This window comes from Nyctibius grandis, chromosome 1 (assembly GCF_013368605.1).
Source record: "Nyctibius grandis isolate bNycGra1 chromosome 1, bNycGra1.pri, whole genome shotgun sequence".
Lineage (NCBI taxonomy): Eukaryota > Metazoa > Chordata > Aves > Nyctibiiformes > Nyctibiidae > Nyctibius > Nyctibius grandis.
This window is the reverse complement of record NC_090658.1, coordinates 76,970,701-76,987,046: the sequence shown is the minus strand read 5'-3', so window position 1 is coordinate 76,987,046 and position 16,346 is coordinate 76,970,701. Positions and strand designations below refer to the sequence as shown.

General features: G+C 40.1%; 1 non-coding gene across 1 annotated transcript; it reads right to left on the bottom strand.

The window, feature by feature from the left end:
* Nucleotides 1-4,909: 4,909 nt before the first annotated feature.
* TRNAK-CUU (transfer RNA lysine (anticodon CUU)) lies at nucleotides 4,910-4,982 on the bottom strand. The gene has a single exon. It is a non-coding gene; the product is annotated as a tRNA-Lys (tRNA).
* Between the last annotated feature and the right edge of the window lie 11,364 nt (nucleotides 4,983-16,346).

The window sequence follows — 16,346 nt, the reverse complement described above, 5'->3', positions numbered from 1 at the left end:
ACATTTTCTTATTAGGCCTCTTCTTTGTTGTTACATGACTACAGTGGAGTTTTTCCTTTAGCCATCTGTCTTTTTGAGAAGCACTTTGAATATTGTCAGGTGTTCATGCTAGCAAGAGTTCCTCTGTGTATTCCTCAGAGCCTTTCCAATCAGTTCCTCTTCTACTTGACATAGAGCTGCAGCAGCTGGTTGCCAAAGCACTCCATCACCTTTGTTAATAATCAGATTTTACTGCCTCAGTAAAGAATGGACAAGAGTGAGAATTTAAAAGAGATTAGCCTTTAACTGAATTGGAGGGGAATACAGATATCTTTGGTTTATGTAAAAGAGTCAAAAGGTTTTTTGTCTTGAGAGTATTAACATTTTCTTTTAATGACTTTATTAAACAAACATTTAAATTCTTGTACCATCTTTCTCTTCATTTTTCCTTAATCCTTGGGATTCTATTACATAGGATGATTGTAAAAAAATTATGTTTGTTAAAACATAACATGGTGTTTAACTAAGAGCTCTTGGTATTTTCAGTAGGATTTTGTTTTGGTTTATTCTTTTCAGGCAGTCAGTTCACAAAATGTTCACAACTACAGAGAAAAAGGTCACAAATCAGCATACAGGATCAGGACTGTTAATGTATTAATGATCTATTTGTGTGGGGTGTCACGGATACTACTGCATTCGGGACAAACAAGGTCTCCCCAGCCTCACTTATTTAAGATTAAACCATCTTCAATGTGGCAAGAGCCAGCTAATGAAATAGCTCCGTCTTCTTCTTGAGAGCTGACTTCAAGCGGCACAAGTAATCAACTTATTTATTTGCATTATTTCTTTTTCACTGTCCTGTTAAACGGAAGATACTGTTCGAACCATACCGGAGTAAAGGGGAAACTGATCCTACACTCTCCAGCTCCAGGCAGTGCCCAAGGCAGAGGGCCTTAAACACTGGGCTGCCAAACCCATGAGCTCTCATTAGGATTGCTTTGCTGATGAAGATGAGGCCCAGCTAAGTGCCAGATGATGCTGCTGTGGGAAGAAGAGATTCTGGAGGCCTACTGGAGTGCGCAGGAGCTTGGTTCATTCCATTGTGTAAGATGGTGATCTGCTCTTTCCGGACTGCGTGTGACTGCACAGAGCCTGTTCCCACTCTCTCACCTTGGCTGCTATGGGGGACCATGTGTGGAGTGCATAATCCTGTTTCTTTACATAGATAATTGATGTCTGGGGAGGGGTACAAAGGAAGGTGCTCCCACCATCCCTCTCCTAACACACGCATGGGGACAGCCATGGTATCCTTTCTTTAGCTTAGTTGCCAATACCTGCTCCAGTTACTTCAGATTTTTGGTGGTTTGTTTCCCCCAACCCCTCCCCCTGTCAAGGGCTGAAACCATGGTGCTAGGGAGGGATGTGCCCTCCCATTTATGCAATACTCTGTTAACTCGTGTGTGTCTACTCTGGAAAGCCCTGGTTGTGATTTATGCCCTGTTTTTTATGTGATCAAATAAAGTTTATTGTTAAATCTTGTGGGCACTATTTCAGTGACCTAAATCTTGTCTTCCAGGAAGTCTCTAATTCCTTTTGTGTTTAACTCACCAAAAGAAGTACACATGACACTGGAAAGAAATCTTATCCTGTCCAGGCTAAAAAGACTAGAAATGCTGCACGTGCCCTTGCTGCAAGTGTCTGAGGAAACCCCTGCATGAGGCTGCTAATCAAAAGGGCAACACTACCTTGAGAGATACTCATGGTCTTAAAAGAGAGAAAAATCCATTCTGCAGTGCCCTGCAGGCGCCTGCATCTAGACTAAGACACACAGTTGTGAATCTCACACTGAGGCTTAAAGTATGCACCACTACATGTTGCCAGAGACAGCACAATTGCTTTAGGATTCCTGTTGAGTGAAAATTAAGGACTAAACACAAGGGTAGAGGGTTTAATATCTTCCACCAAACAATGGGATATTTCCTGTTGTATTAACAAGATTTGGGGCCGTGAGAGAACAATTTAAAAGATACAGTGCAAGGTTTGTTTCAGGCTCTTACCACTTCTCTAAATCCTACCTTCAGGTATCTCATCTCAAGGATACAATTACTTTCAGAGCTCTGTCAGTCATTATCACTATTATGAAACACCATGTGCTTCATATTCTCACCAAAATTAAAGAGAAGTTGTAAGGTAGATGCATAATGCAGGTCAATATCACTAAGAGATAAAATGGTATAAATGGGTACACAGGGAGAGTTTTAGCTAAATTTGTTTTTTTGTTCATAGTACCCTGTAGGCCAATCAATGAAATTGCATCTTTTACTGGCCCAGCCCAGTGCCAAGTAATTCTCTCCTCCTTTCGTTATCTTTACCTCATTTCCTAATGATTCCTCAAGTGTTCTGTTCAAATTAAAGTCTAATAGTATATTCTTTTCTTAAACATTTTTACAAAGAACTTTCATAACATAAATGAATGCAATGAAACCACTGAATAATGCAGGCACTATATATACACCTAGAGAGCAATTTTTAAGCTCTTCAGATTCAAAGTAAAGAAGAAGAATGCAAATAAGGCTGTGGATAGTCTTGCCATTTATCTGTGTGTGTCTCACATATCTTCATTTTGTTTCCTACTTCTTTTCAGAATAGCTCATAGTGCTGGTGTCTTCGTTTAGCCCGCACCTGGGACTAGACAATAACAGTTTTTCTTTCACCCAATGTCCCTTCCCCAACCAAGGAAGGAAATTGGGAAAAGGAGAGAGACTCGTGGGTTAAAACTGAACAGATTTAATAAAATCAAGAAACCAACATAAATGATAATACAAAACACACAAAAGTATACTTAGCTACAGGGTTGCAGCAGGTTGTTCCAGGAATACTAATCACTGGGAGTGAGAAAAAGGCAGGCTAGAGCAAATAGCCCCCCATTCCTACCAAGCTTTCCCTTTTACAGTGAACTTGATGTTAATGATATAGAATCCACCCGTGGGCCAGCCTGGGTCAGCTGCCCTGCATTTAACTGCTAAGGACCTTGATCACCATGGCTGGCCACAAACTGAAACCAAATCCCAATAAAACCAGGACAGACGGGTTTTTCGTTTTGTTTTTTTTCCACCCTAAATTCAATTAAGCACATCCTGTCAAGAACAGGACCATCAGCAGATGATATTTACCTAGATCAATGAGGATTTCTGATTTTTCCTGTTCTCTATGCAGGATTGATAGACCTAATTTGGATTATTTTTTATATGTTAAAAGTATGAAATAAAGAGAAACAGAGAACTACAAAATATTCAGCAGAAAAAGCAACAGAAGAAAGAGCTGATAAGCTTGTACAAGAGATTGTGAGTGGAGCAGAAGAGTAGAAACAAACAAATTTTTTAAAGAAAGAAAAAATAAAGCAAGGAAACAACCATCACAGAAACCTAATGAAAAAAAAATTAATGAAGGTATCAACAGAGACTATGTAATCTATCCAGGAAAATATAAATATTTTACAATTGGCTGTTTTGTACCTGGAGATATTTGGAAGCAGAATGCAGATAGTCAGGCTGTTTATTTGGAGATCTAACAAACCTTGTGTTCAGGCTACTTTCCTTCTTCAACACTATCATATTCTCAGCAGTTGTTGCCAGTTCATTAAACTTTGTCACACATCCCATTATATGTAATATTTTTCTTAAACCTGATGTTCTGTGATCACCTGAAAAATCTCTTCTTAAAAAAAGAAAAAAAAAAGCTGTTAGTTCTCATGATGGCAAAGCATAACTTGAAAACCACTTTTAAGTTTAAATGCCTCAAATGCAAATGTATGAAAGTCTCCAAATTGAATCTTATGGCTTTTACTGCAATCTTACAGGCTTTTTCAAAATGATTTTAGAACATGTGGCTTTGGCCATATTGTCTGTGCAAAACATGTAGAATATGTATGGCCAATGGGGAATACATAAAAAGTTCTGTGACCTTAAGTATTTGTAGAGAGGCTCAGCTGTATTACAACAGCTTCTATTCTAAGCATACCTCAGTCCTACGAGAGTCTTGTACAATCCAGAGCTGCAAGAGGTATGTGCCATACAGCCCACAGTGCACAGGCAGTACTTGGAGTGTCCTGATCTACTTCCTAATTTCCTTCACGATGAAACAGGAGTTTACAGCTGTCCTGGTTTGGCCTAAACCAGACCGATTTTCCTTTCAGTGATTTTTACTTTCAGCTAAGTCTCCTCTAACTAACTGCATGTTTTTGCAGACAGTGTCTGCTTCCAGGACTGATAACGCTCGAAGTTTGTAGTTATCACTGAGGCACTGGTAGGGATGTTGTGCAGAAAGGCTCTTGCTGTACTTATTCTTGAGAGAAACCAAGGTCACTGCTGAATTCCTCATTGCTTACGAGTGAAGAGCCGAAGGGGGGGGGTCGCAGCTGCAGTGGGGAGCAGACAGGGCAGGTGACCCAAAATTGACCAACGAGGGTATTCCATCCCATACACGTCATTCTCGGTATAAAGTGGGGGGATCACGAGGGTCTCGCTCTTTTTCTGCTATGGCCGGTGTCCAGGGAGGACTCCGTCTGTTTTCCTGCTGCCCCCGATCCCGATCCGTGCGTTCCTGAATCCAGCTCTCGACCGTCGCTAGGCCCAGGCTGGGCCTTCCCGGAGCCTGCCCTGCAGTGCCGGTGGTGACGTGGCTGACTTCAGGGGAGCTCAATCTTGGTTTTGTATATATATTTGTATATATTTGATTATTTCTATTATTATTATTATTCTTTTTTTTTTCATTATTATAGTTTATTAAAACTGTTTTAATTTTCCAACCCAGAAGTCTCTCTCCCTTTTCCCTTTCCCTTTCCCTCTGGGGGGAGGGGGGGGGGATAACAGAGGGCATCTGCCGCAGGTTTAATCGCCAGCCCAGCTTTAAACCGTGACAGATTTATTGGCGCCCAACGTGGGGCTCGAACCCACGACCCTGAGATTAAGAGTCTCATGCTCTACCGACTGAGCTAGTCGGGCAACTGAGGAACATCGAAACAACCAACAAGCAGATCAGGCTGCTAAAGTGTTCCAAATAGATTTGGACTGGGAACATAAAGGTGAACTATTTTTAGCTCGGTGGGCTCATGACACTTCAGGTCATCAAGGGAGAGATGCAACATACAGATGGGCTCGTGACCGAGGGGTGGACTTAACTATGGACTCTATTGCACAGGTTATCCATGATTGTGAAACATGCGCCGCAATTAAGCAAGCCAAACGGTTAAAACCTTTGTGGTATGGGGGGAGGTGGTTGAAATATAAATATGGGGAGGCCTGGCAAATTGACTACATCACACTCCCTCAGACCCGCCAGGGTAAACGTTATGTACTTACCATGGTGGAGGCGACCACCGGATGGCTGGAAACATACTCTGTGCCCCATGCCACTGCCCGGAACACTATCCTGGGCCTCGAAAAGCAAATCTTGTGGCGACACGGCACACCAGAGAGAATTGAGTCGGATAACGGTACTCATTTCAAAAACAGTCTCATAGACAACTGGGCCAAAGAGCATGGCATCGAATGGGTATATCACATCCCCTATCATGCACCAGCCTCTGGGAAAGTTGAACGGTATAATGGGCTGTTAAAAACTACCCTAAAAGCAATGGGGGGTGGAACCTTTAAAAACTGGGATAAGCATTTGGCACAAGCTACCTGGCTAGTTAACACCAGAGGATCTATCAACCGAGCTGGCCCTGCTCAGTCAGACCTTTTACATACAGTAGAAGGGGATAAAGTCCCTGTGGTGCATGAAAGGAATCTGTTGGGAAAAACTGTCTGGGTTCTTCCTGCTACGGGCAAAGGTAAACCCATTCATGGGATTGCTTTTGCTCAAGGACCTGGATGTACTTGGTGGGTGATGCTGCAGGATGGTGGAGTCCGATGTGTCCCTGAAGGTGATCTGATCTTGGGTGAGAATACTTAATTCTGAACTGCATGATGTTAATTGCTGCATAATACTAACAGTGTTCATAAGTGTCTTTCAGGTTGAAGCAGTGGTGATGAGACCGGAGCTAGCTGCAAGTGGCGTCCAGTAACCTCCTCGAGACTGACATCTTTAACCTGCAACCCGTGGGCACGAACTGTGACAAAGCTCATATCATCTCTCCTACCCTGGGAGACTCTTAGCCAGATGGAAACCCACAATCCTGAACTAAATGAACTTGATGAACTTTTTTTTTTTGTATAGAGATGAATCATAAACTAATGTTATCTGTATATATTTTAAAATGAAAAGTTAGTGGTGATCTGAGTATGACGTGAATGGTATGGAATAAGGGGTGGAATGTCCTGGTTTGGCCTAAACCAGACCGATTTTCCTTTCAGTGATTTTTACTTTCAGCTAAGTCTCCTCTAACTAACTGCATGTTTTTGCAGACAGTGTCTGCTTCCAGGACTGATAACGCTCGAAGTTTGTAGTTATCACTGAGGCACTGGTAGGGATGTTGTGCAGAAAGGCTCTTGCTGTACTTATTCTTGAGAGAAACCAAGGTCACTGCTGAATTCCTCATTGCTTACGAGTGAAGAGCCGAAGGGGGGGGTCGCAGCTGCAGTGGGGAGCAGACAGGGCAGGTGACCCAAAATTGACCAACGAGGGTATTCCATCCCATACACGTCATTCTCGGTATAAAGTGGGGGGATCACGAGGGTCTCGCTCTTTTTCTGCTATGGCCGGTGTCCAGGGAGGACTCCGTCTGTTTTCCTGCTGCCCCCGATCCCGATCCGTGCGTTCCTGAATCCAGCTCTCGACCGTCGCTAGGCCCAGGCTGGGCCTTCCCGGAGCCTGCCCTGCAGTGCCGGTGGTGACGTGGCTGACTTCAGGGGAGCTCAATCTTGGTTTTGTATATATATTTGTATATATTTGATTATTTCTATTATTATTATTATTCTTTTTTTTTTCATTATTATAGTTTATTAAAACTGTTTTAATTTTCCAACCCAGAAGTCTCTCTCCCTTTTCCCTTTCCCTTTCCCTCTGGGGGGAGGGGGGGGGGATAACAGAGGGCATCTGCCGCAGGTTTAATCGCCAGCCCAGCTTTAAACCGTGACAACAGCAACACAATATTATTAGTTGTTTTACTATATTTTGCTGTCTGAGATTAAAAGAAGATAGCAGTAATGTTCTTTGATAAAGAAAATAGGTATTTTTCTTTTATCCCTGAAAGTTGCTTTGCTCACTAGAAGTTTCTCTCATAACTTCACCTGTAACTTTTTCTATTTTCCAGGACTGTTGAATCATCTTTTCTCTGTGATGCTTTATGAATGTGTATCCAGCACACTAGAACAGTATTTATGTACACGTTTCCACATGTCTCTAAAGCAAAAATGAAAATAACTGTGGTTAAAGCTGTCACATCAGCTACAGAAAATATGTGCTTAGAAAATGAAAGGGTTCTATTTTATAAAGCAGATATATGAAAGTCATTCCCTTATACGTATCAGCTGAGACTTCACTGCAGGGTAATATGTAAATAAGTCTTCTGTTATCAATGGTGGAGACAAGCTGCCAGGAAGAGCTCAAGCCACCAGACAGTAACAAGGATGCCTCAGGCAGCAAAAATTCTCCATGCTAGTGAGAATATGTTTTGTACTGGATAGGGTTAGGACTTACTTACACTATTAAAAATACTGTCCTCATCAATTAAAGCAGATCTCAGAAGAGCAGAAAGAGAGCACCAAGCCCCTCTGCAAGCTGGGGGCACATTTTCACTGCGTCATTCTCTGTGAGAAGCAACCCCTTCCCAAGGCCAGTGCTGACCCCCAACTCCCCTAATTTCAATCCAGCTGCAAATAATGATGCTGAAAGCCTTATTTCTGAAGACAGTCTTGTCTAAACTGGTACTTTTCCCTTCTTTATCTCTATATCTAAAAGTTACCAAAGGATAAATGTACCAGATATTTAGAAAATTCCCAAAAGAAAAGCATAGTTCAAACCTTCGAAAAATAGCTGGTCAAACTGTAAGCTGAATATATCTTCCTCTGTACTAGCGTCAAGGGTACATAAAATTAAAAGGTTTTGAATGTGGTGCATTTTACCCATAACACGCACTAATTTATCCTTGGTGTCAGTAAACAGTGAGGGGAAAATGAAGCTATTAAACTTCAGTAAAAGTCAGAGAGATGGAGATCAGGATATTAGGAAACATACTTATTTTGTATCTTTTCCAGCATATTTGTGGGCAGGAACATTTTGTGCTTTTTACACCCTCTCAGCCCTAGCAACACTATTGTCCCAAAAGCTAGGAACCCCCAGTCTGAGGTTAAGTTTTGGGAGTTCTGAGCTGGCCGCAGTATTTAACAAGATACCCCTAGTGTATTTTCATAAGCTCCACTTATTTTGAGAAAGTCAAGGGACAAGTTTAAACAAAGGGCATAGCCAAGGGTAGCCCATATTCTTCACTGTGGGTAAGGCATCATCTCTATCAAAGGAAGTGATCCTCATCATGAGTACATCACATGGGAAATATCAACACTAACCTCTCAAAAGTATTGTTTAACCCTATTAACTGATGACAGAGGATTGATACATCACAAGCTGGCAAAATCTGTGCTCACTACCCCAGCTTCTTACAAGACCATTTGTGCAAGAGTGATTCCAGGTTTTTATTATCTCAGGCTACTGACTTCAATGCTTGGAGTTGTTGCACTCAGTAGAAGAAGGTGTAAGGTCATATACCAGCCAATTGCAGGATGAAAGAGAGAATATAAAAATAACATACCATTTCCTCTTCCCACCTTTTCCTTCCAACACCCTTGCACTAGCATGTATGCTGAGTAGAGGACGAAAAGACAAATTTTGTACTATCTGTAGTCACTTAAAGTCATACTTCAGTCTTGTCTCAAAATAATCAATGATATTTTTCATGGAAAGTATATCTATGCACTAAGCATTTTTTTCAACTGATAACGTTAAAAATATTTATTTGTTTGTTTATTCTGCATAGAATCAATAGTTCTAATCAGTTGCCTCTGTATATATATAGGTATCTTTTACTATATATATATATCTTTCTGAAATGCATTTTAGATCAGCGAGCATTTTCATGCCTCTCTGAATATACACATAATGAAAAAGAATGCACAGGTAGGTGCTGATAAGGCAAAGGAAGATATGAATTCCTGAAATACTGGAATGAGCACTTCTAGTAAATTGCATGCAGCACTGCACATAAGTGAATCAGGTAGGTGTTCATAGGAAAGTGGTTCCTTTGCACGACAGGCAGTTAGATAGATAGCTTTATCTAGCTAGCTCACTTCTGAATACGTATATACTAAATAGAATTAATATCAGCTCTCAAGTGGTTAAAGCTCTACTTTAATCTGCTCAAACTTCTGACATGCAATGATTCTAAGAGTTAACAATGGTTTTTCAACAACACAGGATTAAAATGGCCATAGAAAATCCAGCCTCCCACTAAAATAGATCCAACATCATGTAGTCTTGTTCATAAACCTATCAAAGTCCATCTTTTTTATTGCTGATAATCTCTTGGAAGGATGTTTCAAAAGGTTGTGTAGTTCTTTGATGGCTAGAACTGTCTTCATTTCACAGATAAATTTATTAACAGGAAGCTTATACCCAAATATTTTTGAGTCAATGCACAAAAATCTTATCACTCAGATATTTCTTCACCCTTCTGTTGCAACTATAGAGCTATGAAGTATCCACCTAGCCTGAATTTTCTTAGACAAATAAAGATGACTTTTTGAGGACTTTTAGACTTATGTAATAAGAAAAGCATAAGTGGGTTCCTGATGTAGTAATCCATCTGCAAAGTAAGTAAGTAATGCTATATTTCTTCATTATTTTTTGGGAGTTGATAGCTCTGAAAAATAATTAGGAGTCATTGAGTACTTTAGCACACTTCATAAGTACCAATAACACTGAAAACTTGTTTCTCTGTGTTATCAATGGAAATGCTTCCCCAGCAGCAGGAAATGAGCTGGTACCACTAATATTCGTCATTGCTAGCCTGAGTGGGTGAGATTTGTAGGTGAGATTAACTGAATATAGATATCCTTGGCAGGGATACACAGATACGGACTGGTTATTTAAGTTCCCATCACAAGACCCTATGAGAAATAAGTTCTTTAGTGTATAAGTCATCTAGCTATATCATACGTCTACTCAGGATGAAATGGTTTGCTCCCTAGAATGACATATGTTTCCTTACTGACCATAAAGGCAACCTTAGAAAGGAGTCATCTGATGTTAGCTGAATTTAATAGTCTTCTGTCAGTGTTACATAAGAATGACTTCAAACCTGGGAGTCTCATCTAGACCCAGATTTAACTCTTCAGCCTGGTGGTCATAGTCCTTTTACACTCCCAATCTAATAAATGGAAGGGACAGGCACCTCTGAAGAGTAATAATTGCACAGAAGACCTGCCTCAGCCTCTGTGAGTGTCAATCATTCACCCTCAGTTAGAGAAAGAGCCTATACAGAGTGCCTATGCATCTCACTTAGCCACCTTAGCTTGCTGCCTAAAGTTACAAGGGATAAGTACGGACCACAGACTGTAATCATGTATCAGTTCATTTTACAAAGACAACCAAATAGCATACCTCTGTTGTTCATGAATCTCTAGGTTGAAAAGTTTCAATTATCCCATCAGGGTACTGAAATAATACCATAAAATGGTTTACTAGATGATGTTGTATTCACACACAGAAAGTCACAAAATATAGTAACTTAAATAATAGTTTTCAGGAGATCCAGCAACTTTTGGAACCATATAAAAATGCATCAGTATAAACCATTTGCCAAACATCCACAGAGATAAGGACTGCATTGCAGACAACTCCTGAAAAGGAGGTGGGGCAATGGGAGGGTAAATTCGTAACACAGATTATTCACAATGAATAATTCAGCTAGTTCTTTTTACAACACACTTCCACTAGCTGGTTTTTGTGTAAGAACTTCAAAGTATTTCAGTCTGAATTGATTAAGACTACACTACATTGATCTGGGCGTTAGAAAAATTTGCTGTTCTCCAAAAACCAATGACATTTGAGCAATGCAGTTTTGTCAAATTCTCATTTGACAAGTCTATGAGAATATTTCATCGAAAATTAGGACATTTTTATTGATCTCAGCTGCAGAAGTATTTTCATGTTGGCTTTCCTTTACAAGGAAAGTACATGTTGAATCACAGAATTGCTGATATTTCCCTTATAATAGTATCACCTTGGATCACTGAAATCTATCAATCAGTTTTATTTCTAGCTGCAGATGTAGACATTTCACATCTAATGAAAAAAAGTTATGTGTGAGGAAAGTTCAAGAAGAGCTGTCTATTTTTCCGCGCTCTTATTGAAATCCCTTGCTAAGAAGAGGAAATCCTTTTTTTACCGCTTGGCACTAAAATGCTGTAAGCAAGGACTATACTGGTGCTAAATATTAGCAGCTGAGTTCCAGAGTGTTGTATAAACAGAATTCAAAGGCAGAAATAAATTTACATAGGCATTGCTAACATAGTTTCTTTTACCACTGCAGTATTCTATACATTAATTTGAGTGCTGGAAAACTCCTCTCTCTGTGGCTTGTATTTTAAAAACAAGCTAAAATAAAAGAAATAATTTCTGAGGCCACAAATGGGACTTTGTGGAGACAGCACGTATTAGGACTGAGGGCCTGTCAGTTGCTTCTTATTTCTTCCCTTATTTATACTGCTTATTTATTCACCCTGTACTTGGAGGTCTGGCAATTTTTTTTCTCTTTTGTCAGAACAGCTGGGGCATTTTGTGATGCATCTCAGTGGGTCCCTCACTGTACTCCAAGACAAACATTATTTTACCATTGCGCGAAAAGTATGTCTCATCCTCACTCATATGAATAACTATCTAGCTGGCTTTATCATCATGGTGACAAAGAATGCTATCTGTTTGGATAAATGTGTCTCATTTCCACGTGAAAACTAAGGATATAAGAGATAAACATGACGGACTGAGAGACATCAAACATTTAATTTAGTTTAGAGCAGCACTTGAAAGTTTAGGTATAAGTGGAATGTCCTAGGTTCAAACCTTTCCAAATGCAGACAGAGATATGTGTGAGAGGCTTCCACTGTTTTCTATTTCTTCCCAGAAAAGGACTTCTACATATTGGATTTTCAACTGCTGATTTCCAGTGGAGTTGTGGCAAATCATGCCACCACCAGATGAGTATCTCTCTGGTTTATTGTTCCTTGCAAAATTATAGTAACTGCAATTGAGGTTGCAGTGGCAACTACAAGACTGTAAAACAAAATGGAAACGAAATAAATATTTGGAGAAGATGATAGGTGAATATTATATTTCCAGAAAGTAAAAAATTTGAACCTCAAAGGAGTTCCTTTTAATCCTGAAAAAGGCTGATATATTGCATTCTCATGAGACTTGTGCCATTCCTGAAACAATACAAACAAAACAAACATTTACATTAGAATCAATTTGTCCAAATTCTAGTTGAGGACTGACCTTGCTTCTGGTCACATAGATCTAGGAAATACCCGCTCAGGTTGAAAAGCTTCTTTATCCAATATGTTTGAAATTGTAATTTCCTTATGATACCGAGTCTTTCAATATTAGGGGCCAAAATCTCACATTCCTGCCTTTTGATACAGAGGAAGTCTCTTTGGAGCCTTGTACAGAGGATGCAGATTTTTCTGGTGCCAGAATGATTCCTGGGCTGCTAACATATAGTCCTGGAATGGAGGGAGTGCTCTTCCCACCTACTCCTTCAAGTATAAGGGGTAGGGAGGAAGATCCTAGCAACCACATCACGGATGCTGTACCTCTGCTTCTGCTCCCCTCCCGTGCAAAGCCTCATTGCTCAGATTGTGCACAGGTATTGAGGGCCATGGTCTGTTTTAAAAAGGTGTTTTAATAAAAGTGCAAGAATACCGCAAGCTGCCAGCAATAGGGAAATCTTCCCTTCTACAGTAAGGGCAGCAAATAATAATATTCAGTCTGATGCAGGCACCATATGTAAGTCCCTGGCATTTAGTAGAACTTCTCCTCTGTCTGCATGTGATGTTCATGTACTTCTTTCGTAGGCAGTACTACAGAATGTCTTAGAAAAGTGTTAAGAAAATTGGAAACTTCCCCATGCCCATGCTTCAGAAGACCTTGGAATGGGTGAACAGCCCTGGGGAAAAGGTTTGATTTCAACAGAAGGAAGATTGCAACTCCTTCCAGATTCCTGGCCCAGATTTAAATACCAGTAAAAAACTCCAGCGTACACTTGCACACCAAAGGTTAGTCCTCTGTAGTGGTGCCAAAAGCAGTTCTTAAATGACTTTAAATACAGAGGATTTAGCTCTCTTCTGCGCTTCTGCTGTCAAGAGGTTAGATCAGCTAAAAATAAAGATTTATCCGTATATCATTCACTTTCTCCACAAACATAAGTAATTTGTTCCAAGTTTCTTCTTTCATAAGAAGTGTCAAGCCATAAAAAATGGCAAGTTTGCAAAGTATTCACACTCCCTTGGAAGATTAAAAAATATAAGGGCAAGGAGTTGTGGGTGTACATACACACAAACACAGTCTGTGCAGAGGCATTAAACACTTATTAGCATTGCATGTTTCAATGGTATGCCGTCTTTCATCTGTGCTCTGCTCTCCCAGCCATCTCCCTCAGACTCAGTCCCAGAATTTCAAATTTCTGAAAAGAGGCTTCTAACAGATGCTGTTGCTTTTCTCCAGATCCAGCTTCTTTTCTGTTTATTACATTTTCTGTAAATGTCCAGTGTGTCCTGATTCAAGATAAGCCTGCACAATTCTGAAAGAGTCGCCCTGTTAAGTTCCAATTTCCCAGTAGCTGGCAGAGGCAGAAACAGAATTTGCATCCCATTGCAAAAAGAAGTTTGATAGCTTTCTCACAGCACTTTATTCTCCTAAACCTAAAAGCTACAAGCTATCTGAGGTCATGTCTTGAAACATTCAGAAGTGCAGTGGCACTTCTGAACAGTTATCTTTAGAGGGAGGAGGAAAGATGTACCAGGCCAGCAACCTTTCACAGACTCTCTGAAACATTGCCAAAATAAAAAGGGGGAGCAGTCTGGATTTGAAGGTAGAGGAGAGGAGAGGCAAACATCTACTAAAAAATTTGGGGGCTGCACAGAACAGGTGCTGATGGCTGCTCTAGGAATCACTTCTGCTCTGATCCATGGCTTTTTGGTCTAATAGAACGGCTGTTTGTAATAGGAGATTTTCTCATTTGAGTCAACCTTTATAAAACAGTCTTTCCTTTGCCATCAATGCAACTGTATATAAAAAAAAAATCCTGTCCTCTTTCAAACAGAGAATTCAAACCCATTTTTAGCTATCATCTGCTAATAGCTATCCTATATGATGATTCATTACATTTAATAATTCTGAATTCATATAAAGAGAAAGTAAAGGATTTTAAGGCTTCAAGAAGGAAAGAAGCCATACATATATTCCAGAGAAGAGCTGTCATGCAAGGGAAGTAAGGAATAATATTTTTATTTTGTTGTGAGATGCTTCCTCCTATAAATAACACTGCTACGTGAGTATAGATCAGAAGTACCATAATTCTGATGAGACCCCAGGAGACTTGATCTCTCTGCTCACTATAAATTAATCTCGAATAACTCAGATGACTTCTGGATAAGTTACATGCTCATCATTCACAGAGGTAGACTGACAGCTGAAGGTTGATATTCTCACAAAAATGGGGGTAATTAATGGATAAACTGCTGCTAAAATCCTAGCTGAAGTCCAGCTTGCACACTAGAGAGTCTAATATTGTTCACCTATTTTCATCTGCAAGCTTCAGTATCAGCCATTTTTTCACCAAATATTCATTTCGTTTTCTATTCAGTGTTTTGTTTTTTAATCAAATAGAATGCTGGGATAATGGGAAGGCACTATATTTTAATTCATAAGAATTTAAAAATGTTATTTGCAATAAATGGTTGTTCTGGAATCTTTTTTTCTTTCTAAAGCTAGGGTATGCTTTTTGGCGGTTTGGGAGGTTTTTTAAGAGTTATTTCAGATAACAAAATAAAAATGCTTCTGTGCCTTTTTTCATTCCCTGACCCCTTTCACAATGAACTATGGTTCATGGAAAAGATTACAAGGGTCTTCCAGCGGGCAGGACTAGACCTAAGCACCAAACAACCTTTTCTCTTCACAGGAAAGGGGATGGCGGGGATTCGGTTTACAGACAGGTTCTGTCCCGCAGTGGAATCTGAAATGGTGGAACAGGAGCTATGGCCCGCCCTTTAGTGTCATCAGAAAAAATAAATTAAAAAAGAAAAAAAGTGGAAGAAATAAGAGAAGACAAGGAAATGGTATTTAAGACATATGTTTCAGTAATAAATTGTTAAAAATGAAAGTCATGTTGTTAAATATGAGAAGAAACTAGAATGATCAGTCTTGTGTTCAGTACTCTGGACACAGAGCTTTACAAGTATAAAGGCTGTTTTGTTTTAAGGAAAAAAGACCCAATTTTAGATATCTGGTGGGGAGGCTGGGGGATGGGAACTTAGCATTAACTGGAACAACTGTTCAAAGCAAAGAAATGAAAAAGGGAACAGCAGAGGAATTTCTCTCCAAGTTGCCTACTGAAGCAGTTTCGGGTTTAATTTTTGTGTCTCTTTTGCAATCCCTTGATAGTCAAAACTGGCTGACACAACACATGAGATATGCCAGTGCCAGTCCTGGGTATTTTGGGTTCCTGGAAACAGCACAAAGATCTGTGTTGACAAAAATTTTACAGATGTGCCAGATTTTTTATTCAGAGTGAGAAGCAGAGGCCCCTCAAATAGGGAATGCTGCCCTGCCAGCAGCAGGCCTCTGAAATGGAGGCTGGGCTGTGCCCTGGGTCACCCAGGCAGAGTGCATCTCGGTGGTGAGTGCCCAACGTGTCCTGTCTGACTGGAACAAGGACAGGGGGAGTCACCAGAACAGGCTGACTTGTCAAGTGCAGTATTGCTTTCACAAGTATTCAACAAATGTGAATAAGGCTCCCAGTTTCCTGAATATCATTTAGAAATTTTTTTATTGTTTTAATAAAAAATGGGAGGTTCTTTCACCTTCTTCTGTTGTGGGCAGATTTGAGATGTCCTCAAACCACATTCTCTGTGAGAAGTCTCGAGGGGAATTCAATCCAGTTCTCACTGGGAACCATATCTCGAAACTTGCCTCTGGAAATATGGAAGGGATTTTTTTTTTTATTTTTTCTTGTAAGCTACTTGGCAGAGGATGAGCTCTTAGAAAACACCCAAAACATTGAGAGACTTGTGACAACATTGCAGGAGTTGGCAACAAAGTTCAAGTAGGGAAGAAGAAGAAGAATTTGAAGTCTGGGATCCAAGAGAAGGGAAAGA